Source organism: Lissotriton helveticus, chromosome 6, assembly GCF_964261635.1.
Source record: "Lissotriton helveticus chromosome 6, aLisHel1.1, whole genome shotgun sequence".
In the NCBI taxonomy this organism is placed as follows: domain Eukaryota; kingdom Metazoa; phylum Chordata; class Amphibia; order Caudata; family Salamandridae; genus Lissotriton; species Lissotriton helveticus.
The window spans coordinates 1,394,307,801-1,394,335,717 of NC_136067.1; the positions used below are offsets into that span (position 1 = coordinate 1,394,307,801).

General features: G+C 42.3%; 1 protein-coding gene across 3 annotated transcripts in view; it reads right to left on the minus strand.

The window, feature by feature from the left end:
• IPCEF1 (interaction protein for cytohesin exchange factors 1) overlaps window positions 1–27,917 on the minus strand; it is a 572,159-nt gene that overhangs the window by 458,870 nt on the left and 85,372 nt on the right. Inside the window, exon 1 of one of the 3 annotated variants that reach the window (XM_078649176.1) lies at window positions 10,605–10,618. The exons of the other annotated variants lie outside the window; for them this stretch is intronic. The gene's annotated coding sequence lies outside the window, so the exon portion shown is untranslated. Of the gene's footprint in view, window positions 1–10,604; window positions 10,619–27,917 lie in introns of those variants that run through there. 3 annotated transcript variants of the gene reach the window in all.

Below are 27,917 nucleotides of genomic sequence, written 5' to 3' on the forward strand. Positions count from 1 at the left end.
GGGCTACACGGTTTTTGGATAGCAATAGAGGATTGGCTACCCAACCAATGATTTGGGACTCTTTGAAAGCGGGACTGAGGGGTGAAACACTTAGCTATGGCTGGGCTAAGCAGAAACAACAGAAAGTACAAGGGCGGGACTTACTTGAGGAGTTAAAGAAGGCTGAGTGCAAACTTATATTAGCGGTTAGAACAAACATGGATAGTAAAGTGGCGCAAACTAAGACGGCTTGTTGTAAGGCCAGGATTAACAGGGTTTGGAGCCAAGTAATAGCTGCTCAGTTTAAATTAAGGCAGAAAGATATGAATATGGAGAAACAGCTGGTAGATGCCTAGCTCAAAGATTGCGGGGCAGGCAAGCTTCCCAGCGCATTTAAATCTTAGGGATGGTAAAGGGGGCATCGCTGAGACTATGGAAGGTATATTGGAGGTATTTCACTCATATTATAAAGAATTATATACCCAAGATCCTGTGGAACAGTGTAAGATTGAGCAGTATCTTCATAAATTTGATTTATCTGAGTTAGGGCTTGCTGAACGGGAAGAGCTGGAAGCTCCTATCTCCATGTTAGAACTCCAGACCGCATTAGATGGATTAGTGCTAGGGAAAGCAGCTGGGCCAGATAAACTCCCTTTGGAGGTTTTATCGGATGCTTTTTCCTATTATAAAGGAGGATATGCTTGCCACTTTTATAGAAGCTCAATGTGGAAACCCCCCACCATCTTGTGATGATGCTAATATAGTGATTTTTAAGAAGAAGGATAAGCCCTCTAGACATCCGGGGTCATATATACCCATATCATTAATAAATGCCGATGGCAAGGTGTATTCTAAAATTCTTGCAACTCAATTAACACAAGTCACATTATCGCTGGTGTCTCCGCATCAGCATGGCTTCCTGCCTGGCAGGAGTACGGTTAATCACCTACATAAGGTTATTGGACTGTTAGATTATGCCACTACATTGCAAAAGCATATAGGTATAATTGTTTTAGATGCTAAAAAAGCATTCAACCATGTATCATGGTCGTTTTTATGGGCTACAATGTGCAAGATGGGGTTTGGTCCCCAATTTTTGTTAGCATTGCACACAATGTATAAACGCCCGCGGGCCAAAATTTGCACAATGGGGAAGAAGTCATCTTTTGTATATACAACTAGGGGCACTCTGCAGGGATGCCCCTGCTCGCCTTTACTTTTTGCCATCTACATTAACCCACTGTTGCAAATATTGGAGACTACCAATGGTATATACAGTCAATGGTAGGGGGCCAGCATCAAGCATGTGTTCTTGCCTATGCAGATGATATAGCGGTAGTAACATCTGATCCAGAGCAAGCACTGCGGGAGATTGAGAATCAGACCCAGCAGTTCGGGGAAGTTGCTGGTTACAAGTTAAATATTTCTAAAACCCAGGTTGTCTGCACTGAGGGTCTTTGCCCTGGTTAAGTACGTGTCACACCAGAAGCTAGGTAACCTAAGGAACCTAAGATTAGGATGATACTTCAAGAGATAGTTGATGTGAATTGGGCTGATATATTAGGGTCAGTTAGAAGACAATTGGAAAAGGTTGAGTGTCTCCATTTATCTATGGTAGGATGATGTAATGTATTAAAGATGTGCATACTCCCCAGGGCAATGTACTACTTCCGGACGGTACCGCTCAAGTTAACACGATCACAATTAATGCAACTTCAGTCTGTTGCAGACAGGTTTATATGGTGCTGGAAGAAAACTCGGCTTGCCTCAAAATATATGACGCTACCATTGGCATACGGTGGGTGGGGAGTGCCGAATTTTGCTTTTTACTACCTTGCTTGTTTTCTGCAGAATATGCAGTATCTGGTCACCGGGGGTGAAATAAGGCCGTTCGAAGCTCCTAATATTTATCAGATGTTATTGGGGGCTCAGGCGAGCGAGGTTTTGCTTAAGTTTTTTGAACCAAGTTATTTTAAAAGAACACGATTCAAGACTGTACTCGCTGCATATAAAGCGTGGAAGTGGACGCGCAAAATTGTGTCAATAAATCGGGTTTGCTATTATACGCCTTTTGATTCCATGGAAATATTGCCTTCGATATTTTGGGATACCAAGATGATGATCTGGAGGGACAAGGGGATACGTCGCCTAGGAGACATTTATAATGCTGGGGTAATTGTTTCTTTCTCAGATTTAGCTGAACGATATAGAATAGCTAAGAATGATTTTTTTAAATATTTTCAAATTCAAGACTTTATTTATAAACACTGTAGACATCTGTCTATTATAATTAATGATTTATTTGAGGCCTTGATTAAAAGGGCTAAGATTGGGGCACTGTATGATATATTGTTGGCAACTCAGCGGGACGATATTGAGATACATGAAGGGAAATGGAGGGATCGATTTGGCAACTCTGGCTCATATATGCAACATTCAATTGATATGGCTAGTAAAGTTATACTGACGGCAAACTTATGCACCCAACACTACAAAACTCTGTTTAATTTATATCACACACCTGTTAAAATGATGAATTGGGGTGGACCTCACGATGGGAGATGCTTTAGGTGTCAGTCGGAGAATGCTGATATTGTACGTATATTTTTTGATTGTACAGTTTTAAAATAATTTTTTTCATGCATTGCACAATTTCTATCGCAAACAACGAGGGTTGATGTTTCTATTTCTCGAGAGATTATGTTAGTAGGTGTGGGGGAGGACAGTCATCCCACGCAGACATGATATTTTATTTTTATGGCTATGGCCGTTGCCCGATGGTGTGTTGCATCTATTTGGCTGCAACCAGAGGTGCCATCATACGAAATGTGGCGAGCCAAGTTTTATAATGTGTTTAACCTTGAATTTAGTTTGTATCGTATTAAATCTTTGAGGAAGAAACAATTAGGGATTACAATTTTGTAACTATGCTACAACATATGGAGATGTCGATCTGAAATTATGTTTCTTATGATTGTCATTGATCTTTTTTCTTTTGTTATTTCTATGATATCCATATGTTGGTGTTTACCTGCAATGATGTAATACTCCTACATTATTGTGTTAGATGTATGATCTATAATTGTTATATGCTATGAACTGAACAATAAAAAATATTTTAAAAAATGTTAAAAAAATTAAACAAATGACCTGGCAGTATCAGAGATTTTCCTATTATAAAGCCAAATTGTTCATGACTGACAAGACCAGGTAAGAAGAGGTCTAGACATACAGCGAGAATTGTTGCAAAAACCAATCTACTTCAGACTGAAGAGTCCTAATCAGGTCACACCTGATATTGGGTTGCTTGTCGTCCGATTCAGTGAGGACCTGGCCTGGCAGTTCGAGCTGGAATGTTCCCATTGGAGCAAGACGGGTTTGCATATGGCTGGGTGAATGCTGAGGTGGAATGGTGGGCAAAAGAACGATGGGTTTGGAATGCTACTCAGAGTGATTGCCAGTGGTTAGACTTATTGCACGCATTCCTTCCATCACTTTTAGTGTGTATGATTTAATACCCGAAGTGGTAAGACCTGGGTCTCTTGCTCGTTGTGCTGCTGGAACCAAGTTACACGAGACTGAGGAGTCTCTATCAGGGTGAAACTGGTCGTGTGTTACTTGTGTCCCGTTTTAGGGAGGACCTGGCTTGGCTGGACTGTTCTTATTGGAGCGGGGTCAAGACTGATTAGCATATGTCTGAGTCCAACCTGAGGTAGTAGAGTGGGCAAAAGAACAATGGGTTTGAATGCTACTGTGAGTGATCGCCAGTGGTTATTCTTATTGCAAGTATTCCTCCCATCACATTTTGTGTGTTTGATCTAGTGCCCTAAGTTGCAAGAGTATGCCAGATGTGGGATGCTTCCTCGCTGTGCCACTGGAACCAAGCTACACTCGACTGAACAGCCCCAATAAGAGTGAAACTGGTCTTGGATTGCTTGTCTTCCATTTAAGGGAGGACCTGGCTTGCAAGTTTGGGCTGGATTGTTCCTATGGGAGCGGGGTCAAGACTGATTTGCAGATGGCTAAGTCCAAACAGAGGTGGCATGGTGAGCAAAAGAACGGTGGTTTGGAAAGCTATACCAGATGATTGACAGTGGTGAGACTTATTGAAAGCATTCCTCCCATCCTTTTTTCGTTTGTGTGTGCTAATGAACCATTTCCATGTGGCCTGACATAGATCAATGAAGGTATGTAAGAAAACAAATATATTGTTCTCAGCACAGTCTGATCACATACCAAATCCTAAAATACATTAAACATTTTATCATATTAAATAAATACACTCTTAACTACATACATTTTTCCTAATTCATCGAGCGTTCATTAAAACAAGAACAAGCAAATCCTGATTTTATTAAACAAAACATATTAGCTGTTTAACCACATTGTACAAAATCATAGAAATCTAAAACCATGCATTGATAAATTTGCCATGAAATACTTGGTGTATTTATTAACATAGAAAAGCCTACAAAGTTAGTAAACCTCGGAGTGCACCAAAATGGTGTACCTTCCTGACCGACCTAGGCGTAACAAAACTAAATATTTGTATATCTCTTCGTTATTTACTCTTTGTATGTGTGCTGCATTGTGCAGCACACATACAAAGAGGAACATGCCTTTCAGGATTGTTTCAGTGCAGGAAGGTGTCCTTCCCTGCACAAAAACAATCCTCCGCTTAATGCAGGAACCTTGCAGCATGACATAAGGGTGCCTGCGTTGGATCTAGACAGCGCACAGTGCACCAGCTCAAGGAGGGAGCAGAAGTGCACCATATCTTAGTAGATATGGCGCATTTCTGCTCTCTACATTTCACGCAACGTAGCACAGCTGGTTGCCTAGATACGTTTTGTGCATGAAACCTTAGTGAATCTGCCTCTTTGCAGGTGCATAATTTAATTTGGCAGGTTTTTTGAAAATTTCAATGTCACACAAAAATAGCCATCTGGGTCGTATTTTATTATTTTGCAACATATTAATATTTCATAATTACCAGTCTGTTCCTAAACACACAAAAAGAGTTTGACAGGATGTCCTCACACACATACCAGGTGTCTTGCTTCATCATAGGATATCCCACCGCTCTCCAAAAACTTTGGTTTGATGAAGAGAAGGCCTATGCCCTGAGATCACAGAGGCGCTTATTCTGGCCTTGTATATCTGAGATAAGGGCCTCCCCTGCATCGAAACCATGACCAGCACCCAGCTGCTGGCCCAGCCCTACCCGGCGACCGGTGGCTGAGCGGACCACAGGAAGGGACACATGAGAAGTTAGCCCGTAGCCCGGGGATCGACAGTGGCCCACAGCGGCCTCCAGGGTGAGCGTCATGGCGCTTCAGTCAAGGCCTGGGCCCTCACCATGGTCGTGAGAGACTCATCGGCATCTGCAAATGTCTGCACCATACGACGGAGGAGGGGGGACCTCCTTGTGTTCATGCTCCCGGGGACAAGACACAAGGTGATGAGCTCCGGCCGGGAGCTCCCTGGTTAGGGATTGCCTTTTTGGCCCTAATCCCCTTGAATCTACCCCCTCCTCTGACCTTTATACTCACATGGGGTTCTTATTAACTGCGGTGCTTCGACTCTCCGACTCCCATGTTTGATCTCGAAAGCTCTGAAGAAGCGTGAATTTTTTTTACAGACCACCTAGTAACATGGCCGATGCCCGGTGGAGCTACCTAGTCAGCTATGGAGGAGATTGGCTGTGGATCACCTCCTCGGCCGTCACCTACCCAGCCGGACATTGGGCATAGTTTCCTCGTCTCTCCGCTGTGTCTCCTTCCTCCCCCACCTTTCTGACAAATTCTCCAATGATCTGCCAATGGCGGTGCAAGATGATGACCCGGTTCCACCATCTTAGTGGCTTAGACCAATTCTCTTGCTACAGGACTGCTCCCTGTGTTGCCTGACTGTCCTTTACCTCAAATCGATGCCCCCTTGTCTCTTCCACCCCTCTCATCTTGTACAGTCACCGCAACACTGGATGTGGCGATTGCTGGTGCCCAGCTGCCTTGTTTGACTCTCTTTGACTTTTTTGGTTCCTCTGAAGTTCTTTCCCCCTTGCCGGTCTGCCTGACCCGATCGGCATTTTAACCCCTTTTTACTTTTCCCCCTCTACCTTCTATTCCCCATAGGATGTGTGTCTATTTTATGCTATGCTCTAGAAACTTATGATGTAATCTTTGTAACTCGCTAATCCTCATGTAAAGCGCTCTGATACCTCTGGGTCTAGCCAGCGCTATAAAATACTCTGCAAATAAATAGATAAATTAATAAATAAAAAACCAATGTGGTATCCAAGTATGGTCTTTACTTCGTAGGGTACCACTTGGTATTAAAACTTTGGAGTGGAGAATCGGGGAAAGAGTGTCCCAACCACAATATGATGTCAATATGTTTCTGCCTAGCGGCTCAACAGAGTCCATGGCATTCATCAGGACAGATATCTGATCCACTTAAGTATATACCCTTAGTATAAACTAATGAAATATTGGCATAATACTTGCCACCATCTACAGGTCATAGGTTACCTGGAAAACATTAATAACATGTGTGCTATAAATCAATACTTATTCAGACTGATAAAACTGGACCTAAAGTCCCTCAATCTCATTTAGGAGCAGCCTGGGGATATCCTAAGATGGAGCATGGCACCTGGTAGGTGTGCAAGGACATCCCATCAAACTTTGTGTGTGTTTAGGAACAAACTGGTAAAAACAGGCACCCAAAGTACAGTGGGCAGATGAACAACCAGCTCAGATGATCACGAAGAGCAAGGGGAAAGAACCCACTACATCAACAAACAGGGACACAACATCATAGTGAATTTGAGTAGTACCAACATCGTAGTTGGAGAACAAGGAGTCCAGTGGTGGCGACTCCGCTAAGGCGGAGGAGCGTTTCCCTCCTGCTTTTAAGCAGTATAAATAAAGGTAAAATAAAATTATAATAACTCTAAGTTATTCTCATTTTATTTTTTCCTTGTTGTGGCAGCTTTGCTGGGCGGGGCTGCTCTGCTGACAGAGCAGGGGAGGGGAGGAGGAGTTTGCACTCCTTAAGTACGCATGAATGTTTGGCTGGCCGTCTAAGGCCAGCCAAACAACCATGCACACTTTGCATATTCTCCACGCAGTCTGCATTACAGCCGGCGTGGAGAACATGCCCAGGCTCCCAGTCCCCATCTGAGCACCAAACCATGGATCTCAGACCTAGCACTACGCTGCATTGCAGCATTGTGATTGGGAGCCTGGGTGCTTCCTGGGTGCTCTGTGTTCCTGTACCAGAGACAATGGGGAGGGGGAGGGGGGGGGGCGGTAAGATTGTAAATTATTTTCATCTTTACCCCTTCTCCCCCCCTGCTCTCCAGCCTCCCACCCCGATCTGTACCAGCCGCCACTGAAGGAGTCCTATCTAAAGGACTACGATTTGTCGCTACCCCTAACACTCCACACTGAACTTTAGGCATATAAAATTACAAGCATTCTTTGGTGACTGTGAATCAAACCCGGAGGGTGATTCGAATAAAGGCTTGAGGAAAAAGTCCACTTTCCAACCTATGACACAATCCCTACCATGCGAGGTTCTGGCCTTTGATCAGGTGGCCTTAAGGGAAATTAAGGGTATTGACCACAAGGAAAATAACACCTTCCATAATCTAACAAAAAAGGAATCGCATGCATTGATGACCCAGAAAAAACAACGACTTTCTGATAAAAACCATCGAGAAGGGAGGGGCAATTGTAGTTATGGACAAACGCATGTATGATGTGGAATGTCACCCCCTCTTAGCTGACAGAGGTAATTATGAAATTCTGTGAGAGGATACCACCCCGAGGCTGAGTAATAAAATCAGAATAATGGTGGAAATAGCAAGTACACATGAATGGATAACAAAACATGATCCAGAACTCCTAATAGCAGAGAAACCTAGCACCCCAGATTCTACACCTTATCTAAGATACACAAACCGAGGACACCCCCCGGGTGGCCTATTGTCCCAGGAATTGGGTCTCTACTTGAACCCCTATGACAATTTTGTAACTGGTTCTTAAAACCCATAGTCCAAAAATCAACATCAAACTTATGTGACACAAATACATTTTTATGACCTGGAGATCAATGTGGCAGATTATCACCATGAATATGGAGGCCCTTTACACCAGCATTCCACAAAGAAGCCCCATTGAGGTAATTGAGTGATCCTGGAACACACAGAGTAGGGCTTCATAACCCAAGACGGGTTGTGCTGGAATGTGCTAAATTAGCATTAACTTCGAATTTCTTCGATTTTGAGGATGTACTTTACCATCAGATGTGTAGGATTGTGTAACGGTGGGTGCTTGTTTCTCATCTATGCTGAGACCGGGACATTTATCCATAGGTTTCGACTATATAGGATGGCAGTCTCTTGGAAGCCTGTAACATGACTCAGTGAATTAGGCACTCGTTACCGACATATGGTGCTGATGCACAAAAGTATTTTCATTCACAAAGCCATTGCAACTGCCTTAGTTAAGGCAAAGTACCACTTTGAAGGGTGGGTTCGGGGTCCCTTGCAATTTTGCACCCCAAAAATGTACCTCAATAGAATGCCCATGGACTGATGAATCAGAGATGGTGTTAAATCTCAATTTCATGAGGCAACGTGTCCCAGAAATAAGGTACATCTCAGCACATCAAAATATCAGAACTATTGTCAATTAGGTAAAGGACCAACTATATAACTGAGTTCCAGATAAGCAGAATAAATTTAAGGGTTTCAATATAAAATTCAAAAGATGAAGTACAGAATAAACAACACAAAGGAAATCAGCAAATAGAATATTACAGATAAACGCGAATTGGAAAATAGTTCCAAGTGGGCAGCAAAATCAATAAAGAAATGGACAGCATCGCTAGTAGAATCGGAAGGTTTTCGGGCTCACCCCTAAAATTAAGGGTTTGTATAGGAAATCTTCCTATAGAACAGAATAGATTGTGCAAATTCATCATAGTGTGAGCAAATGTATCATCTTATTAGCAAATCAAAACACAGTTTTATTACATAGCATATTACTTTAGTACCTAAGCAATATTTTACTACATGAATATTGATTCCGCCCACTTTATGCTAATGTCATCCTGAGATGGTAGAATAAAGTAGATACATAAACAACAGTAAGCTAATCTAAATGAACAGGGTACAGTGAGCTAAAGGAAAGAACTTGGACAGTTACAATTTTGTGACCATGCCGGGAAGATTTATGGGGAAACAACAAGAACATGACTCTGCTTGACTATGTGCTTCAGAAATAGCAACTGTGAAATTTGCAATGGCGGGAAACATTTATTTTGGAAAACATGGCTACTAGGCCTAAATTGAGGCCTGGTTAACAAGGGTCTCAAAAACACACTTCTACATGTCATAGGAAATTTGTTTCAAAGATAATAGCACAATATCAGAGTATACACTTGTATTCAGGAGCAAATCTACATTCTGAAGCTGTTGATGCACAAAATATAAATGCACAAAAATCTTCAACATCTATGCTCAAGGTATATTGTGATGTACAGTTCCCATGGTGATTCTCAGTGCACGTGTGAACCTTTGTGAGTCCTCAAAGGAAGTCAGATGAAATGGGACGTTCCTCCCCCTTGTAACTCTCAAGGTATGCACTAACTCGAATCACTGACTCGCACCCACCTACCAAGAGCAAGCAAAGAATTTCAAGAGTTCTCTTAGGGAGGCAGCCACTAGTTCAAGTACCTGGAAGTGCTCACGAGCATAAACACTTACGCATTTGGAGTTGTACTGTACAGTTTTGGTAGAGTAAAATGCAATGCAACAATGCATTTGTACTGTTTAACCTTTTTTGTACATATCTGAAAATACGTTTCAGCCTTGAGAAATCTGTCCTAAAAAAAAAACATCACTTTTGCTGCTCTTTTTTCCCTTTTCCCACTCTGATAACCGATTTACTCCTAAACTTGACATAAGTAAATTTAGAACCTGTTTTATGATTAAAAATACCTGTAAATAGTTTATAAATAGTCACAAAGGTGTGTGTTTCTGACGGTTCCCCATCACTTTCAGGTGTATGCACACTGAAATTCCTACATCTGGCATATTATCACCTCTCAGAGAGACACACCCAAAGAGCAAAAAGTGATAAATGGAAACGTTCGAAATAAAAGAAATCGCTGATGATTACGACGAGTACCTTCCATTCCAGTTTTTAACTTGTCTATGCCATTACGGAAAGACATAGGTAACTGAGATGGTGACACAAAAGCAAGATAGAATGGAATGTACTGCTCCATGAGTGATAGAATTATGTTGGTCTTCAGCTGTCTGACAGATTGCTGTTTTGGTATCTTGCCCTAAAATCCCTTAAAGGCATCTTACACGGAAATCCCTTAAAGTTGCCAAGATCCATTCCACCCTCTGACCCTTTGAATTGACACAGTGGCCTTCGGCTTTCTAAAAACTTTTTGAACTATTGCCGGCTTTCCCACCATTGCCTTCCTTGAAAATCACCATTAGCTGCCTTCAGAAGTACGTTTATCCTGCACCTTATAAATATTTTAATTTTTAAGTCTCCAAAGACGCTTGCACTGACGAATGACTCAGTAAACAAAGAACACACCTTTTTGACTCTAGTTCCGGGCATTTGCTTAAAGTACGAATTATTGGCTAGGTATTTTCTTATATTACATTCTATTGGCTAGGTATTTTCTTATATCACGATCTATTGGTTAGGTAGTTTCGTACATTACGATCTATTGGCTAGATGTTTTCTTCCGTTGTGGTCTACTGGCACGGTCGTTTCTTACATTAAGTACTATTGGGTTAGGTATTTACGTGGCCTGTTTTCACTGGTCTTACGTGTCACCGTCATGTTTTTTACATGCAGTAAAGCCTTAGTCACACAGGATGGGTAGAGGTCAGAGATTTATAGATACTTGGATACTAAGAATGTCTTTAAAGGTGATATGCGTATACACAGGTATCAATGGAATACTATAACTCTTACCTCTGACATTAAGTGGTTTTATTACTATTGTATATACTTCAATTGACTATTTAATCTCTAATAGCCTTATGCAAACTGCCTAATACCGGCCAGGAGTGCTTATTGGGTGGAACCAACTAGGCTGGGGCAGTTAACTCCTCACGTAGTTTGAATTTTGAGCATATTTATTGTATCCTAAAGTACATGATTTTATTATGATGTTTTTCCCCGGGGCATATGTTTGTTCCCTGACTAGAGTCGGTATTCTGTCCATGACCCTGGCTCATGTGACAGACAAGGATGAACTTCTTCTTTCAGCCTCTTTCTCACAATTTAGAAGAACTTGACTAGTCTCATCTCCCAGGCAAGTATATTTCCTTCCATACCCCTCCAGCTAAGAAGTACGTTTTGCCCTTTTGCTCCTCGTGAGCACAGCATGGTCTTTCTATCATTGACTTGCTCTACAGCAACCCTGCAGCAGTATCTCCTCCCAAATGGGGGAGGAGCATCGCCCCACTGCCTGGCTCAGAGCCAGCAAATGAAAAATACAATTATGTTCTAGCATTGTTTTATTTTTCACTTGACGTCTCTGAGCGAGCGCTGTTGGGAGGGTTGGGGCCGAGGCATGGAAGGGGTATATGGAGTGCTTTGTGCACTCCCTTAGTTATGTGCACTCCCTTAGTGTGCATATGTGTCTGCCGGTCCAACACACATGCGCACCTCCTCTTTCCAGCCTGCTCAGGCCAATCCCTGTGCTGTTCTGCAGCACAGGGATTGGATGGGAGTCTGTCCCAGGGTCTGCTGGGACCAGGAAGAGGACAGGAGGTGCCACGCGGGTATTGGCTGGTGGCTTCAGGTAAGTTCTCTTTTTTTATATATATTATTACTAACACCCCCCCAACCGCGTGACCCTTCCTGCGTGACCACGCCCACGGCTAAATATAACATTAAGCATACATTGCATTGTGACAATGTTGGTTGTACTAGTGACTATTGAGCCTAAGAATATTAAGATACAAGTATATCGCGGCCAGAATGTTAAAGGACAAACTATCGAAAGGTAAGTGCATATAGAGAAAGTATAGATTTACTATTCCTAAATCACATCTTTGTACCTTGAGAATTTATATATAAATTGTCAAACTACATAGATGTGGAGTTAAGTATAGAAAATATATTCTTACTTACCTATTGATATTTTGGCATCGATAACTTGTCCTAAATATTTGTACGCCTCTATATCCTGGTTGCGATATTCAAGTGGCACACTCACCATTTCCTTATAGTTGATAGATATGAATGTGGGCTTAGCGTGCAAACAGTAATCAAAATTGTACCACTCACACGCTAGATCAGTGTCATTGTCAGAAATTGTATCAAATTCTATTCCACACACGGTGACGCTCTTCATATAAACTTTGAAAACTTAATAATCTTAGACATAACTGCATGTAGTCAGCTACAGAGGGCCGCTGGGGCATATTTACAAGGTGGTATTAGGCCACGCTAAGTAGCTTAGCGCCACCTTGTAAATATTGAAAATGGTGCTATGCCACCTGAGTGTCAAAAAAAGTGACACTCCAGTGGCGATAGGGGCTTGTAAATATGCCCCACAGGCTCAAAAAACAGAGACAATCACGGTGTATCTTTACATAGTGGTTTATCCAGCTCAGTGGCATAGCTAGAGCTTTGGATGCCCGGGGTGATACCTTAGTCTGTGGCCAGTGCGGTAAAAGCAGGGGGCGTGTTTTTTATTTACTTTATTTATTTTATGTGATTTTATATAGCGCAAACATTACCTGAAGGTGTCAGAGCGCTTTACAAAAGAACCAGTTGCGTTACATAAGGACTTTGGATTACATGAGTTACATAAGAGATATAAACAGGAAAAAAATTACAAATGTACAAGTGGAGCGAAAAGAGGGAAAATTACAAATGTACAAGTTGTAAAGTCACTCAAGGAAGAGATACAAACACATAAACTATAAAATCACATAAGAATGGTAGTAAGTACAAAGGTCTACTACATATACTAGTGGTTGGAGTTATATATACAAGTTGAGTGAAAGGAGGGATAAATCGCAAATCTACAAGCTATAAAGTCACTCAAGGAAGAGATGCAAACAGATCAACTCTAAAATCACATAGGAATGGTAGTAAGTACAAAGGTCTGTGCGGACGACAGATGAGAACAAGCGGGAGGGGGCGTTTAGCAACGCCAGCGAGAATAAAGAAAAAAACTAAACTTACCTTGCGCTCGCAAGGTAATTTTTGTTTTTTCTGTATTCTCCACCGCCCCCAAATAAGTGACGCCCGTGGCAGACTGCCCCCCTAGCTACGCCACTGATCTAGCCTCATGCTGCTCTTAGATGACTCACACCACTCTCTCATAAGAACAGCCTGATACATCTCCTGTTCACACAAACAACCTCGCAGCCTCTGACTTACACATTTTGGAGGAAAAAAGTGCCTGTGTTTTTTAAGGACAGAACCAACATGGCTTTTTAGCAAAGTGATTTCTAAAGTCAACTAAAGAGCCAGTGAAATCTAAAACACACTTCTCAGAATGTGGAAAGTGGAAAGCGAGGGTAATAAAAAAACAATATGTAAAACAGGAGGCAGCATGACAATTTGGAGTTGCAGGACCTTCCTGTACAGATAAACGGGAAGACCAACAAATTGTAGCTTGGGTAGTAAGGATGCTGCCTCAATATAGAGTTCAACCATGACGTGTAAGTCACAACTGGTTCCTGAAATGTGTGTCTTAAATTAATGCATTGCAACTTTTTCTTCACTATTATTTTTTTACTATTTTTTCGCATTTTTTTTTTTACGATACTTGCTTTTTTCACGATTATTTTTTAAAAGAAGTTCTGTAAAAATCAATCCTGTTCCAACTAGTAAGCCAATAAAGTCAATTGGTAAAAGTTGTTGTAAGAACTATTAGTTTAGACTTAAGCGTCTTACAACAGCGGGCTGCACACAACTAACAGAGCTTGCCAGGATCGAAAGGACAGATGTCTGGCAAGAGATATGACACATCAGAAAAATATGATTTGTCACACTCAGAGCCGTGTAATCAGTTAGATACAGAGTATAGACATTACTGCACCATGCATTTGTTAATGTCACCATGAGAAATTCTTTTGAGGTCCCTGGAAAATGGAAACATTTATTATGCATGCTTAAACAAACAAAACGTTCTAAAGACTTGTTAGCCCATAGATGTGAGTATATATTGTAATCAACACAAATGAGATTGCTTTCTGTCCCCGCAAAAAAAGCCTGGTGTTGAAATTAATTTCCAGTGCTTATTTGATTCCATATCATTGGTGATAGGTCTGCTTGAGCCATTCAAGGCTTTTTCATTTGCAACAATCCAGCAGCTGCATTACCATTTGTATGGTTTGTTGATGATTGGTGTAACAGCTTGGGAGACATACTTTTGTTCGTGCTTTAAAAAAAGTATATATTAAAATATATATTAAAAGTAGGGCAGAGTAGCCTTTACCTTCCTTCAGCTATTGGCTCTTTATTAGTTTTCGTGGCTTAATGTGGGTTCGATGGGCTGACCTTCAATCTCCAATATATTTCATGATAGGTTACATTGTCCCATTACTGTTTCCAGTTGGTTTTGGTGGTAAGCAGGGCTTCAAGTAGTTTTCATTCCCTGTTTCTAACTAACCTGCTGGCTTCCTCTCACCCCATCATCTTTGAACCTGTCGCTCCTCACTGTCCCTCCCCATCTTCACTTCCCTCACCCATCAGCCCCATTCAGACCTGTCACCATGTGTACCTTTTTGCTCTCTCCCATTCATACCTGCCGCCCTGTAAAGTATACTCCACAAGTATGAGTACATACGAGATACTTTATTGGCAACTCAGCATCTTACGTCGCCTGCTTATCTTCTCAATACACCTTCAACTGTCCCCTTAGAATTCTCTTCCCCCATGAATTCTATATTCTACCCAGTGATGCAGGATACATTCCAAACATGGATTGTATCAACACCACACAACTCCCCCCGTATGAGATAATACAACTACATTGAACAACTATGTACAATATATATACAAATTACAGTACAAAAACTTATGACAGCATATAATCCTTAAATCTGTGAGGAGTATGAATGACTCTACCCATTCTTCCCAAACTTCTAGAATCCATTCCAGTTTGTTCCAGTACTTCTGCAGACCTCTCAGTAGTTTCTTGCTCACCCAATGTTCCTTCAACTTCTACTTCACCCTCTATCTCATCCTCCCACAACCAATCATCAAACATGGTTGTGGATCCCCCAATATCTTCCTCCTGTGCTTTTTGAATATTCTTGCATTTTACTATACGACTCATACGCCATACACGATCATCACTCAATCTTGCAGAGTTTTTCAAACACTCTACTACCACAAGTGGTTTAGAAAATACACTTTCTCCCTTAGCTACCTTACCCCATTTCTTTGATTTCACTCAATCACCCACCTTAAGTTCTTCCATCTTGTACACTTGTTGTGCCTTGATAATGTTTTCTTTTACCTTCTCAGGTGACCACTCAATATGTTTAGTGCTATCCATCCATCCTATGTTATCTTTCGTGAAAGGTTCTCTTCCCCTCATTAGCACAAACGGGCTTAGACCTGTGAGAAATGGTGTTAAACGATAACCCCACAACATTTTTTTAATCTCTACTTCCCAATTCTTTCTGTTTTCACAAGTAATTTGAATAGTGCTTTTTGTAACACGATTAAATCGCTCAACTGCACCATTCCCTGAAGGATGATACACCGATGTCTTTGCATGTACAATACCATTCCTTTTCAGAAATTCTTCCACTTTAAATGCCGTAAAATGTGTGCCATTATCACTTATAATTCTCTTTGGCAAACCTTCTTTTAAAAATACATCACTTAAAAATGTAATTACTGTGTCTGCATCAGCTTTCTCAACAATTTCTAACTCAACCCATTTACTGAAATAATCAATCAAAACAATGATAAATTTACTTTCTCCATTTGTGGTTTGTACAGGACCTACAAAATCTATAGCAATTAAGTCCCAAACCATTGGTGGACATTGCATAGGAGACAACTGTGGTTTCATTATTCTTAAACTTTTATCTGAATCCGCACACTCCCTGCACCCCTTACAACTCTTTCCACCTCAATATCTACTCCCGGCCACCAATATGAACATTTGACTCTTTTCTTGGTTCTCACAATACCAAAATGTCCTTCATGACACAAATCTATTATTTTTTTTCTCAATCCATTCGGTGGTATAATTTTTCCTCCTCTGCTCACAAACCCTGATTCTACACTTAACTCACTCCTTACCTCCCAATAACTCCTTTCTTCTACAACCTTTGGTTTCCTCTCTCCCCATCCTTCCATAATTTTTCCTTTAATTATTTTCATTAACTCATCTTTTTCATATTCTAAAATCCACTCTTTCCTCTCAATAGATTTTAAACCTTCATCTTCAAAAACAGCAATTTGATAGTCATCACAACTACTCTTTGGCACTTCTTTAATTGGTAATGGAATCCTACTCAAACAATCTGCAATTTTATTTTGTACACCTGGCACATATTTTATCCTATAATTGTAATCTTGCAATCTCATTGAAAGTCTAGCTGTTCTTGCTGATGCTTTCACCATCCCTCCTGTAGTCAATAAATTCACCAAAGACTTATGATCCGTTCTCACATCAAATTCATTTCCCCACAAAAATGCTCTAAAATGTTCCATTCCCCACACACATCTAAGAGTCTCTCTTTCACTTACCGAAAACAACTCTTCAGTAGGTGTTAAACTCCTTGACGCAAAACCAATCACCACTTCCTTATTCCCACTTTCATTCTGTGTCAAAACTGCACCCAGACCTTTTCCACTTGCATCCACAGTTAACGTACTCCTCAAATCTGGATCAAATCCCTTAATTGGTGTTGCATTGCAAATATCTCTTTTCAAAGTTGCAAAACCCTCTTTACATTTAGCATCCCAACCAAACTTGCTTCTTTGTTTAAGTAGCTGTCTTAAATCATATGACTTCTCTGCGAAATTACATACAAATTTGGAGTAGTACTCCGCCAGTCCTAAAAACGAACGCAGTTCCTCCTTATTTGTTTGTTCCAATGCCTCTTTTACAGCTTCAATTAGTTCCTTCTTTGGAGAGATACCATCTGTTCCAATAGTTTTGCAAACTTACATTTTCCATATTCAGCTGTCAATCCTTTTTCTTTGAGAACATTGAACACATCTTTCAACCTCTGGTCATGTAGTCTTCTATTTTCCCCCATTATCAAAATGTCATCTTGGAAATACAATACCCCCTGTATGTCTTTCAAAATTTCACTCATTAATCTCTGAAAGACTGCCGCCACAGAAGCCAGTTCGAACGGCATCCTAATATATTGGAAACATCCAAAAGGGGTTATAAATGATGTTATCTTTCTACTTTCCTTATGCAATTGGACTTGATGGTACGCGGATGATAAATCCACCGTCGAGAACCATTTCATCCCCTTCGTTTTTGCCAGCAGTTCATTAATCTTCGGTAAAGGATATTTATCAACTTGAATTTCTTTGTTTACTCCCCTCAAATCCACACATAACCTAATTTTTTCCATTTCACTTTCGTGCTACTACAATCGGAGACATCCATTCCGACGATTCAATCCGTTCAATCACTCCTGCTGTTTCCAACCTAAGCAATTCCTTCTCTAATTCACTCCTCACTACAAAATGAACATTTCTCACCCTAAAATTGACAGGTATAGCACTCTCCTTGAGTTTAATTTTATGTTTAAACTCTTTTAACATACTTATTTTCCCAGAGAATACGTCCTTAAAATCTTCTTATTTTTTACCTAACTCATCATCATCACTTAGCACCAATACTTGTTCCTTTCCATTAGGATTTAGAATTATATCCAGACTACCTTGATCTCTCCAATCTAACACACTGGGTCCGTACTCAGCCACATACATCCTTCCATCTGCTTTCCTCCCTTTAAATTAAAACGTTACATTTCTGCATCCCACCATTGGAATGCTCGCACCAGTGAAGCTCGTGGGATTAATATCACATGTCTTAAGCTCTTCACCAATTTCATTTACAAATTTCTCATTCCATATATCCAAATTTACAATAGTGTATGGTGACCCTGAGTCAGCCACTAACCTCACTTTCACTCCAGCCACAACAACCTCACAAAATGGTTTTCTTCTTCCTTTACTTTTCACATGTAAAACAACATAATTTATCATGAAAATCTCGCCATCATCTTCTGAACATTCCTCTTCACTTCCTTTTCCTTCCTCATTTCCAGTCACATACTTTATTTTTGTTGTTTTATCCTTCCTGTAACAGACTCGTGCATAGAGTCCAATTAATCCGCATACAGTGCACTTCTGGTCTCTTGCTCTACAAGCCTTACTATTTGCCAAATGAGTATAGCTTCCACACCTATAACACTCTAAATGTGCTTGACCTTCTCTTCTATATTCAGTTCTTATTGGATAATTGGTTGTTCCTTTCTCCTTTACACTCTTTCAATTTATCTTTTTTTGAGTGTTTATTGCTTCCCTTGGCCATTTTTTTTACAACGCAAACTTCCTCTTTTCCCTTCTCTTTATCTTCATCAAGAGCTGCTTTGGTGCACCTTACAGATACTTCTGCCTTCCTCACCACAGCAAGTACTTTGTTCAATGTGCCATCACCCATTGTCCATAATCTCTCTTGTACTCTTTTATTGTTTGTTAACATAATGATTTGGTCTCTTATCAATTATTCCTCTACTTGATCAAACCTGTATTTCTCTGCCATTTTCCTCAAAGCACTCAAATAATCATTTATTTTCTCATTTTGTTCTTGTTTCCTTCTGAAAAATGTGTATCTATCAATAGCTACACATACAGTAGGTGTATAGTATTTTTCTAAGTCTTTTAAGGCATTTGCATACACATCTACTTCATCTTCACTTCTTTCCTTGTTTTGCATTTGATGATATTGCCTAATTCCTTCCGGTCCTAAAGACCGTAATATTTCTTTTTTATTCAGAGTATCGCTCTGGGAGCCAGGTAGGGGGCTTTCCCTCCCAACACATGGATACAGTAACCAGGTGATTTATAGACGGAGGAGTTTCCAGCTTCCCCCATAAACTCTTTGCCCCATTCCTTACAATACTCCTATTCTCGACACTGCACATTGTAGCAGTGATTTTCAGTATGAGCTCAGTATGGATAGACTATTGGCAATACCTCAATGCAGTTTGCCTGCTCACTTTATCACAGCCAGTAGTCAGGTGTGCCTCAAATGTTTGTCTCCTATGTTAGCAATGAACAGTATTGTGGGGATGTGTTATATCAAATAATGCAATTTTGAGTCAGTGTTTAATTTGCAAAAATGTAAGTGACACAGCCCAAGGTAGTTCTTGGAAAGCGACTATGGTTAGCGCTACCCTCTGTCCCTGCCAGCAGATGGCCTGGACCCACATCTTTTATGTTTTTTTAAGGTATATTGAATACCTTGTTGATGAGGTGTACTCAAAAATATACTGACAGCACCACCACGTGGTAGACTATCATAAATAATGGCAGGTGTTTACAAATATGTGCAGGTGCTAAGCACCAGCAAACACCAGTAGAAATTATGCACTGCTCTGAGTACGGAAACATGAATGTTGGGTTTGCAAACTGGTCATATGTATCTACCAACACAAATTCTTGCATTGGCGTAGCAAGAGTGGGCTGTGTGGTTAGACAACCCAGATTATGGTGTAGAGGAACCTCACAACATTGGGGGACATTGACACTGCACCTGGTGCACTAATGATTGGTGCACTCTGTGACAATGAATGCTAGGCTTGTAAGTCTATGTTTTAAGTTAGGATAGACAGATTTTGGACTTCCTACCCAGAGCTCAAATTTGTGATTTCACAATCCAGTTTTGCAACCACAGAACTCAAAAGCATGTGCTGAACTACTAAAGGGCCAGGATGCTAGATTCTCCTTCGTCTAAAATATGCTCGAATATTAAAATCCTGTCCAAGCAGTTTCTGATAAACAGGTGCTACATACAATAAATAAAATGTGTGTTTAAAGAGAAATATCCCTTGCAGGACTTTGATGGCTTTTGATAAGGTTCTCATTTGCATCTTGGGCAAGACGGTGGTGAGTGGGCCACGGCCCGTCATTGCGGTGCTATGGCAAAGAAAAATCAGACATTAAACCAGGACCCTACGAGCCCTCTATTTCTCTCCATGGTGGCGAATGATTAGGAAATGCCATAAAAATATTAAATAATGATAAGTCGCATATACCCTTACATAGCCAAGCAAAGCCCCTGTATCCCTAATTACAGTCCTGATGTGCCCGCTAAAGCCTCAAATTTCTAGACACAGACCCGTTGCCCCGGTTCAAAACCATAGGCAGCGTGGAATGTTAAGTTGTACCTTCTATGCAACAGGCCATGGTCAATGACAAAGTGGAGCCTTCACATCTCGAATACTGCTTCATATAGGTTGGAATCAGGGGCATAGCTTTCATTTGGTGCAGCAGGTGCAGTAGTGCAGAGGCCCAGAGGCTTGAGGGGTTCAGAAAATCCTTTTAAGTTCTGTATTTTAGAATTTCAACAGCAGCTAGAGGGCCTATTTCTTTCCTTACACTTGGTCCCATGACACATTGTCTACTCTACTGGTAGGAATGCCCTAAATTGCACAAATGGGGCATCCAATGCCCAGACACAATATGCTAAGTTCAAAACAAGCATGAGTTCATAGTTCCCAGGTCCCCTTCCTGGTGTGCATTGAAGAAGGCCATTTGCTCTTTACAAAACGGATGCTTTAAGGGAAGGACTTGTTTTGAAGGAGGCAGGCATATAAGGGGCAGGGTGCACAGTACAAGGATGCTGTTTTGAATGAGAAATGTTATTTAAGTGCTTTAAAGAGGAGACAGCCTTTACATGACTGGCAGAGTTGCTTTAAATGAAATCAGTGATGTAAAACATAGGTACTCCTATTTCACACACCTGAAAAAGAAACCTTAACCTCAAGATGGTAGCAATGCTAACAGATAATTGACATTTTATATTCTTCCTTTTCCTTTCCCTCAGCCTTATCTTGTAGAGATCGCATATGTAAACATGCAAATAATTGTATGTAGCAAATGCATTAATGTGCAGGACAGACATGTGCCTGGATCTTTCTGTGCTGCTGCATTAATGCATGAGGCAATTCAAGATTGGATTGCTCTACATAGTTTGCTGCTGTGATTGCAGGGTGGACTGCAAATCTGATTAGAAGTGCACTGTGAGAGCTCTAATGACAACAAGTTACTTGCTACAAATGTATACTTAATCCCTTTAACATGTGGGCCACAGTAGAGGTGCAAGAAATCATTAAATGCAAGTATTTGGAGACCAGGGTGCAATGCAAACCTGGATGAGTGCATTGCAATAGAAGGTGACATAGTTTTGCATTATTGCAACTCTATGAATGTCTGAATACTGTGAATGCAATGCATGATGGAAGCCCAGCTGATTGTGTCTCGACATATGACATATATGCCTGAGTATTCGAGACGTTTCTGACCATTTTATGCATTGTCTCTGCATTTGGAGATTGTAAGTGTGTAACCATGAACGTCTCAGAATGCAACTGGGCGTATAATAGTTAAACCCAGAAATCTGAGCTTTCACTTGGGTATCCCCGGTTCTAACAGGGCATTTAAGTTTCTGCTTGGGCATATGGTCACTTTGTATAATTTTGCAGCTGTGAATGGCCAGGTTATAGCTGTACTTCTACTATATCTTTGTTCCTCCCTATGTAATTGTCAAGCTGTAGCTAAATTACTGTCTTGTCTATTGTAGTAACTTATAATTTCTTTCATTTATCTTGGACTTATTTTAGGTTTTTCTCATACATGTCACTTCTGTGGTGCAATCAGAGACAACCAGGATCACATGAAGTAATGCTTGTGAAAGCAAGAGGTAGAAGGCTGTGTGATGTCACATCCTGTGATGTCATTGGTCAAATGGCATGTGATGTCACTTCTGCTACCCATGCAATATGTTTTAAAAATCTAAACACGCAGTCTAAAGTTATTGTTTATGTTTGTAGTGAACCCCTGACGAAGGGCGATGAAACGGCCCAAAATGCATTGGGAATTACACGCTACTGAGGATGAAATATGTATATGTCCTGCTGTTGTGAAAAGGCCTGGATGGGCATACCTTCAGCATCAGATATTTATACATTAAATGGATTTCATGTGACATGATGAACTGAAAAAACTGAAAAGATTGGAACAACATGAATAAAATGATCGAATGGATAATAATCGTGGCATATATTTTTTGCGATTGCGCCCGGCATCGGAGCGATTGTGTTCCTGTATAATTGGATTGTAATTCTACTACCCAGGCATTTTGCAAAATTAACATCTATGCGTATAATACAATGGATGCTGAGTTCTCTCTGGTACACCAGGCACAGCTTGATATGCTCCGAAAGACCACGCTTGGCTTGGTTCAGAATGATCTTCTCAGTAGAGCCTTATATGCACATCTACATTTTCATATGCCGAGTGATGCCTTATATGTGTCGATCAGACATCGTGCCCAGTGCATCCTATTTTACCTGGTACAGCCTCATATGTCCAGCTGTAGCATAAGATGCATTATATGCCCAATATAGCTTCATATATCTAGTGCATCCTCATATGCCCAGTGCAACCTAATATTGCCAGTTCGGCCTTCTGTGTCCAGTACCTGCTCTTATGCACAGGGCAAATACGACTGTAACTGGACATAAGATCCAGTTCTGGGCTTAGAGGTTACCAATGAACATATGTGGCCAAAGTCTACATACAGGGTTATACTGAGCATAGGAGGAAGTCGGTAGCAGCCTTATATGCCCAGCACAAACTGGCATGCCCAGTACAAACTCGTATGCCCATGATGGCCACATACGCCCAGGTATAGCCTCATATGGCCAGACATGGCTTCATGTGCCAAGTTCAACAAGCTCCTCGCCCAACCAGGAACTGCTTTTTACCTTATAAGAATCAACTGCAGTTAATAGAGAAGCTCAGAGTAGTGGGGTTCTTGGGGGTAGGGTCTCTGACTCAGGTGAAGGTATATATGGTCTTCAGAGCAGTGTAGACTCCCCCTTCATAAAAAGGGTAACTCCTGCTCTCTTATCTCTGACTCCAGGACTGAGGGTGGGAGAGCAGAGACCCCTTTGGAATATGGGCAGGCCTCGACAATAGGGCGTCCTTTCTTCAGGGGTAGCTACTACCAGCACGTGTGCACCTTGCCTCATCTCAAAAAAGGTAGCAGTGGCGTGTGCAGGAACGCGTGGAAGCGGGAGGTCCATGCATGGTCCTTTTTTGTGGTCTCCTTATAGGGACGGGAATGGTTTCTAGTCTCTCACATCACCAGAATGTAGGACAGGGTGGAAAGCACTTCAATTAAGATTCTCACGCACTGTCCCAAATAAAACCACTCTACAGAAAATAGGAGGCTCCTGCGTTACTAGCGAATGAACAAGACGTAGGGGTTAACACCCTTGGTCCTGCCTTGCTTGAGTTCTGTCCCTGGAGGAGATGTGACGTAGTGGCTAAACCACGGGTACTCATAGTACGGCCTGCGGGCCGGTGGCGGCCCGGCAAGCCTTCCGTGGCGGCCCGCGGACCATGAGACATCCTACCCTGTTTTGAAAGAGTGTCTGCAAACACTCTGCTGCTCTGTGGGGGCAGCCGATTCAATCGAGCGAGGCCAGAGTGGAGCTGTAGGGGCGCTAAGAGGAGGAGAATTCACATGCAAAGGGTCTTTTTGAAGACCTGTGAAATGCTGTTAAGTGCTCGGGTGGGGGCTGTGTGTCTGTGCGCGCTGGGGAAGCTGTCTCAGCCCGTGACAGAAACAGAGGAAGAGGGAGGGAAAGGGAGACCGAGAAATGGAGACAGAGAAAGGGAGGAGGGCGACCGAGGGAGATGGAGTGAGGGAAGGGTATCCTTACCACGGAGAGGCCTGCGTCCTAGCTGCATTGCTCTCTCCTCCATAATACATAACAGAACATGGGACTGATGCAGTCCTCTGCAGTGCAGCCACAGACTCAGAGGCCTACACCTCAAGACACATTAGAAAAATAAGGATGCCAAATAGAGGTGGATGTTTAAAAATAATGCCACACGTACGAGCAAAACCTAAAAGTTATTTCCCCCAAAATATAGTGTATCAACGTATTAGTCCTCTTGCTGCAGAAGGCAGGGTTATTAATTTATTTCTACTGTCATCACTAGTCATACTCACACACAATACCCACACTTCATATTTTTTTCATATCGCCTGCTAACACAGTTTTGTCTTTTCTTCCTTGCGTTGTTAATAAAAGGTAATCTATTCGTGGACTTCAGAGCGACGATATTAGGCCCAGTGACCCGTAGTCCACAGCATGTGTTAGCAGGGAGAGCTTAAGTCACTGAGCTACACAGCTAAGCAATGACAATGTGGACTGCCTTTCGAATTATTCTCTTTATAACTACCCTAGGGAGAATGAAGGAAAGCAGCAGTAAGAGGTAAAATGTAGTCTCAACAACGTGACATAACCGAATCATATAACCAAATCATTATAATGCACAGATAAAGCTATAGAATTAAGTAAGGACATTAACAGAGGAAACACCAAACCCAGTGTGTTATTGCTTTAGAAATGCTGCTTTGATCAGAAAAACAAAACAATCACTGATGGTGGTGGGCCTTCAAGATGATATGCTCAAACCACGACATTCGATGTCACCAAAGATCAAGAGGTGGCTATGTTATGCTCATTTAAGCTGTAGGGCACTTGAATCACCCCAGAAGGGGTATCTCAGTGCCAGAGTGAACATGGACAAGGCAGAGTTAGTATGACCTGTGAAGTGCTGTGAAGTGCTCGGTTGGGGGCTGTGTGTCTGTGCGCGCTGGGGAAGCTGTCTCAGCCCGTGACACAGAGGCAGGGTGAGATGACAGAGGGTGACAGAGGGAGGTAGAGGGACAGAGACAGAGGGAGGGAGGGATAGGGAGGGAAGACAGAGACAGAGGGAGAGGGAGGGAAAGGGAGACAGAGAAAAAGAGACAGAGAAAGGGAGGAGGTCGATCGAGGGAGATGGAGTGAGGGAGATGGAGTGAGGCAAGGGAGTGAGGGAAGGGGAGTGAGGGAGTGAGGAAAGGGGAGTGAGGGAAGGGGAGTGAGCGAAGGGGAGTGAGGGAAGGGGAGGGAGGAGGGAAGGGGAGTGAGGGAAGGGGAGAGAGTGAGGGAAGGGGAGTGAGGGAAGGGGAGTGAGGGGGGACTGAGGGAAGGGGGATTGAGGGAAGGGGAGTGAGGGAGGGGAGTCAGGGAAGGGGAGTGAGGGACGGGGAGTGAGGGAAGGGGAGTGAGGGAAGGGGAGGGAGTGAGGGAAGGGAAGGGGAGTGAGGGAAGGGAAGGGGAGTGAGGGAAGGGAATGAGGGAAGGGTGTGAGGGAAGGGAGTGAGGGAAGGGAGTGAGGGAAGGGAGAGAGGGAAGGAGTGAGGGGAGGGAGTGAGGGGAGGGAGGGAGTGAGGGAAGGGGAGTGAAGTGAGGGAAGGGGAGTGAGGGAGGGAATAGGGGGAAGGGGAGTGAGGGTGAGGGAGAGGGAGGTAGAGGGAGGTAGAGGGAAGGAGAGAGGGAGAGGGAGTGATACAGTCAGAGTGAGTGAGACAGAGGGAGACCGGGGAGGGAGAGAGGGAGATAGAGGGATGAAGGGAGGGAGAGAGAGAGGGAGAGAGAGAGAGAGAGAGAGAGAGAGAGAGAGAGAGAGAGAGAGAGAGAGATAGAGAGAGACAGAGATAGAGGGTTGCTCTAGCTCCGCCCCCTCCCCTAATGACCCCGCCCCCACCTGTGCGGCCCTCGGACACAAACCACACTGTAAATTTGGCCCCCGAGAGAAAGTTTGTGAGTACCCATGGGCTAAACTAAGGACCGGAGGCAGAAATCCTGTCTCCGCCCAGGACCGAATTCATGTGATTTTGAGCAAACTCCTTAATCTCTCCCATACGTGAATATGTGAAGTGCTACTGTGAAATGTAAGGTAACTATGTAATCAAAGAGATGTCAATTGGATATTTACATTACCTCCTTGTCCCCTTTGTCCCATAATGTAAAGCGCTCCATTGGTCCCTAGCCAGGGTTGCTCTATAATATAGATATCAATATAGGCATGCAATACATGCCGCTTCTGGGATCCCTAAATCAGAAGCACCACAGTGTTGGCGGAGGTGCGCCTGCATACCCTAAATATCGAGCAAGTGTCCTACTATCTTTGCTACATGAGGGGATCCTTGCCTTTCACCATGGACACAGGCTTAAGTGTATCCAAACATGTAAAAACTATTGTGATGCGACTGATGTGAGCCATGGTACTCTGATGTGGTAAAACAAACAGGGCACATCGGTTGTGTATAGACACTGAAAATTACCCAATGATGCAAAGCCTCAAATAAGTGTCTGAGTGGAGCCTGAGATCCCTACTCTTCCCGATCTCTACTCTATGTCAGGTGGATGTTGATCTCTTTCTCCCTTCTCTCTCTCCTTCTCTCTCTCTGCCCCCTCTCTCTCTTGTTTTATATCTTCTCAGAATGACCATTGAAGCAAATGTAACGCAACCAAGCGCCAGGCTGTAACTCAAAGGGTTCCCTGACCCATTGGCTCTGTTGGCTTGGGACACTTGGGATCTTTCTTTATTGTAACAGACACCCTACTTGTACTCCATTTGACATGTTGCCTGAGCTCCATATTAAGAGAAACACCTACACCAGAGCTTCTACAAACAACTCAAAACAGCTTCATTATAAAGTTGTGCATCTGCTCACCAAGGCAGATCACAATTTCTGCCCTGCAGTGGCCCTATTTTTCCCTTTCCCCAAACTGGTATGGAAAATGACGACATTTACGGCGCTTTTCCATGGTTGTACCACAGCAAGAGGAGTCCCTTTAGCACATACGACAGTGATTGGCCTGCGCCTGGAGCGGGTTAGTCTGGCCAATTAGGACTGGTTAACTACAGCCCAAACACCCTAAAGACTCAACCGGGAGTCCAGCAACACTGGAGAGGTTGTTCTCTACCCTGAGATGTCCATTATTACCCATGATGCAACAGCAATGCGCATTGATACAACGATGGTTTGTAAACGACCTACGTTTTCACACTTCTGCTACCTAACCTCAACCTGTGCGTATTGCATGCTCTGAACCTGTACATATGTTTACCCAATTTTACAAGGAATAACCATTTGTTTGCCCCTACGGCTACCTATGCATTAAACCATGAAGCTTATCATTGTTGCATTTAACAGACTTTACTATTGACTAAAAAGAGACGGGAAAAACAGGTTTTAAAACTCCCCTGCCTTATACTTTTCTGAGATTTATGTTTGCATAATACTTTTACTGGTAACAATTCGAGTTTGAGTCCCTTGGAAGGACACGATACGCACATGCAGACATCCTTTAACCAGATGGCTCAAGAAAAAGTTTCAACCACTTGAGTGTTCCGTTGTGTTTAAGGATCGCTGTGCCTGATTTTAAGTTAAACGTTGAAGGAAAATCCACAGATTTTCTGCGGACGTGCTGAATTTTGAAAATAATACATCGGCTGAATTTCCTCTGTCATACACAAGGGCGTTCCACTATTAAATTTTACTCCAGATTTAGGGGCTTATGTACAAGCCCCTATAGCCACAGGAACGTCACTTTTTAGTGTGGCGATAGGGGCTTCGCCTTATTTACAAGGCATTGTTAAGCCACTTAATGTGTCTTAATGCCGCCTTGTAAATAAGGCACCCTTTCATGCTATACTTAGGGGCCGATTATGATGTCGGATGGACCCGAGTCCATCAGACATCGTTCTGGAACTGGAACCAAACGACCTCCAGTCGTCTTTTCCAGC